Below are 3999 nucleotides of genomic sequence, written 5' to 3' on the forward strand. Positions count from 1 at the left end.
TTCCCAAGGACCATTATCTGATAGAATGCTACATTAGAACTGGTCCAATCACATCCAGGTTCAATTTATAATGTTTACATTTACGTCATTTAGCAGACGCTCTTATCCAGAGCGACTTACAGTAGTGAATGCATACATTTCATACAATTTCATACATTTCATACATTTTTTATCTGTGCTGGCCCCCCGTGGGAATCGAACCCACAACCCTGGTGTTGCAAACACCATGCTCTACCAACTGAGCTACAGGGAAGGCTATGTTCTAATGTTTGCAAGTTTGGCCCAGGTTTGTCTGTAAATCTGTCCCCAAATGGAGAAATTAACAAATGTTATTATTGAAACATAATACATATACCATGATAACTGTTTAAATTTTTGTTTGAGTGAAACAAGCCATTATGTCAGAACCGCTGTCTTATAAATAAAGCCTTGTAGAGTGAATGGTTCTTTGAACCGAGCAATATCACTCCTGTTTAACATGGCAATCAAACTGAGGCGTGTAGCTAACCTCTTCACAACCTCTAAGTAAAAGGAATCAGTTTCAAAGCCAAACGGAGTTTGTTCAGTCCTTTGACAGGCAGGTACACTGCTCAATTAAGGTCATCCAGTATTGAGGGAATGAAAGAGAACTGACAAAGTACAATTTGCACCTTTATTCAAGTATATCACAGCAGTGTTTTAGAAATACAGTAAAAGTTTTTCAAATAACTTACAAAGTAACATTTGATGGGGAAGAGGATGTTCAATAAACTTTAACCTCAAGAAAATCATTAACATGGCGATGCTACGAAAACAAAACCTACTAAATAAATCCCGCACAAGAGAAACTCAGTAAGTAGTGATGGAAAATTGTGTGCATACTGGACTAAATCTTTAACTACCAGACAAAAATTGGTTGTTTGTCCAAACTGACAAATGTATAGACAAGAACAAGAGAGGATGACAAAAATGTATAACATTTTAAAACCCAATTCTTAAAAACAAACAAATGTTAAAGGGACAAAAATGTCTGACAAACTTTGACGGATGTTATTTTATAAGATGGTTGCCAAATTGTGTCAGCAACGTGAATAAGATTTAAACTACCAACACGCTATTGTTTTGATGTAAAAAATTCCAATAAGTCAACGTTAGCCTCATCCAGTATCCCACAGTCCATAACCACAAAACTAAAGAAAAACAAACACCACAATGGAATAAATAGGAAAGTTGAAAGGTCATGTGTAGCCTGAAGAAACCTGAGACACCTGTAAACTTCTTTATTCTCCAATACACGCTAATCCGCTACCTCACTTCAGCACTAAACTCATAACCGAGTAACAACTATTGCCAATTTGTTTAATGTACAAAAATACTGTTTTAATGGATAGATGTAAAAACATGTCTAATTGTTAATAAATAAAATAAAAATGTAATCACCACGAGAAAGAGATTGAAGTCTGCAAAAACAATCACCCTCAAATGAAAAAAAGGAGATTGTGGCTTGATGGACAAGACTAGCGAATATGTGTAGTAGTGCGATCTGAAAGGAAAGCAATCTTAGGACGTCTCGGTCTACAGAACTGAAATATACAGTTTGACATTTCCTTGAAATTAAATGCTGTATGTTTCGTCTCGGCTCAAATGCAATATAGACAAAAAAACAGAGGAACCAACCAAACAAACTGTTGGGTTACCGCAGCAGCCACAGAACTTGTGCTGATTATCCAGTACCTTAGCTGTACTGAGTGTTGGGACATGGCAAAATACTGTTTGCGCCCAGTAAACAGTTTGTCTTATTAGCATTAAAATAAATTAAGCTGAGGTAGCTTTGTTTCTCTATCTCTGCAGTATTCCAATGCTAGTTTGCATATGTTCATTTTTATTTATTTTAATTGTTAAATCATCACCTGGCAATCCAAGAGAAGGCAGATGTGGAGTTAGGGTGGAAAGCACCGGAGGTTGGATCAGCATAAAGCAGGGCTCTACAACTCTCCAATCCTGGAGAAGTACTAGGCATACAGGATTTTGTTACAGCCCAATCGTAGTCAAGCGTGAAGAGCACCACAATTAGTTGATTTGGTTGGAACACAAGCCTGCATGCCTAGTGGTTCTCCAGGACCTGAAGAACCCAGGCATTAAAAGGTATACAGCGAAATCCCACTGCCGCAGATATTGAGACGAGCGAGACGCAAGACTTCGCTCACACACAGTATCTGCTTCACGCTGTTCACAGCACCAAAACAGTGGAGAAGATGAGCCTTGTGCTTTAACACTTTAAGTTGTTGCGGAAGCTGTCCCTTTATGCGGTTTACTTTCTGCAACCATGTCATATCGGAGTCCACCTTTTAAAAGTGCTGTGAATGTGAAAGACTGAGGCTGGCCACATCTCGTCAAAACATGGACTCATCCATGGCCAAGGAAAGACCAGAAAAAGTTGAAAAACAAAAATGCTTATCTTTACCACAAGGTGAACATGGATGGGCTGGCTATAGTTAATTACACCCCTCCCACTGCCATTAGACAGACAGTCAAAAGCATCAACAAAATAATTAAACAAACAATAGAATGCTGTTTTATACCTCAACAGGGCACTGCCTTGAATGAATGGCCTTGTTCATGGTCAGAAGCTTCACAATCAATAACAATTCAAAACATCGTTTCCAATGTATCATACAATAAAAAAAAAACATTTTTCATGAATCAAATGCACATCATAATACATAGCAAACTGTGTAAGTTGCTTATCTAAATCTTTATAGAGTTTATAAGATTTGTTTTCCTATGAATGTCGACTACAAACGGTCGCACTTATTTTGGGGAAAATTCGCACCACGTTTGCTGTGACTAATTTGTGGCATCCGTTGACATGAAAGTAATAAAAACCTTACGGTCCTCAAAATCCTTTTTTACTCACGTGGGCAGGAAAAGACTGACTAAGAGTAGATCTGCTTTCCTACTGTAGAAGTGACTTCTATCCACTGGTCCTGGGTCAGATATTACACCACTGTCAAGGTTAAAGTTAGGATTGAGAGTTTGGTCATTTGATCCTAGATATGTGCTTAGTTAAGGGGAACTTCTACATCCAACTTACTATACTGCATTACATGGAACAGAGCAGTTGATAAAAACCTTAACAGCTGTTCTTTATGGGGGTTAAATAAGGCACATGCTAGTCAGTGCAAACTACAAAAGGTGTCCAATTTCATTTGAATTGCTTCTAGTTACTCCAGTTAGGTGTGGATTGACAGGAAATAAAAATTAGCAGGGCACAGCTTGTGTGGAAGAAAAAAATTACACAGAATTAGACAGAACTGTGATAGAGCTAGCAGAAGCAGCACGTCAATTTGTTTGCTACGACTGTGATAAAAGTCTTGTCAGTGAATGTTATTTTGATGTTCACTGCAAACTTCGAACAAATGCTTCCTCAGTTCACGTTGATGTATTTCAGTAACACCCTTATTAATGGGGATTTGATGTTTTTGTAATGCATGTACATGCTGGCAATTGATTCTAGCCCAGCAGTGCCAACTTTACCCTACAGTATGGTCATGCTAAAAACATTTTAATGAACATTGGACAATGTTTGGAGCGAGAACGGTGGTTATAAGATCCATATCAATAAAAAAACTAAATCATAATTGATTAGATGCTAATCGAACCAAGCTGTTTTAATGACTAAGTATGATCTGTAAGCTGTTGTATCTATGAGATGACTGGCCTATAATCTTGATTCACTAGTGTACTGAGAGATGACATGGGCTCAGCAATGGTGACAAGACAGGAGACTGTCTCAACCTCCAAGCTAACTGCACATACTCGCACTGCTGGTGACAATCTGTGAATGGGATTACGGTGTGTGCATAACTAAGCACATATGTAGTTTGTGTGTGTGCGCGCGCACATGGCCAGTTTAAAAGTAGGCCGTCGTTGAGATATGACATCACCCAATCTGTTTTGTTGGTTATTTTCCGAGTTACTCCCAACAGCAGCAAGGATTAGGATAGCACCTGAATAGCA

At 38.4% G+C, this 3999-nt stretch overlaps 1 protein-coding gene across 1 annotated transcript in view; it reads right to left on the reverse strand.

The window, feature by feature from the left end:
• Positions 1–638: 638 nt before the first annotated feature.
• LOC106571770 (ATPase family AAA domain-containing protein 2B) overlaps positions 639–3999 on the reverse strand; it is a 154022-nt gene continuing 150661 nt past the window's right edge. The window contains exon 28 of the mRNA XM_082961919.1: positions 639–3999. This exon is cut by the window's right edge and continues 276 nt beyond it. The gene's annotated coding sequence lies outside the window, so the exon portion shown is untranslated.

Source organism: Salmo salar, chromosome 15, assembly GCF_965601325.2.
Source record: "Salmo salar chromosome 15, fSalSal1, whole genome shotgun sequence".
Taxonomy (NCBI): domain Eukaryota; kingdom Metazoa; phylum Chordata; class Actinopteri; order Salmoniformes; family Salmonidae; genus Salmo; species Salmo salar.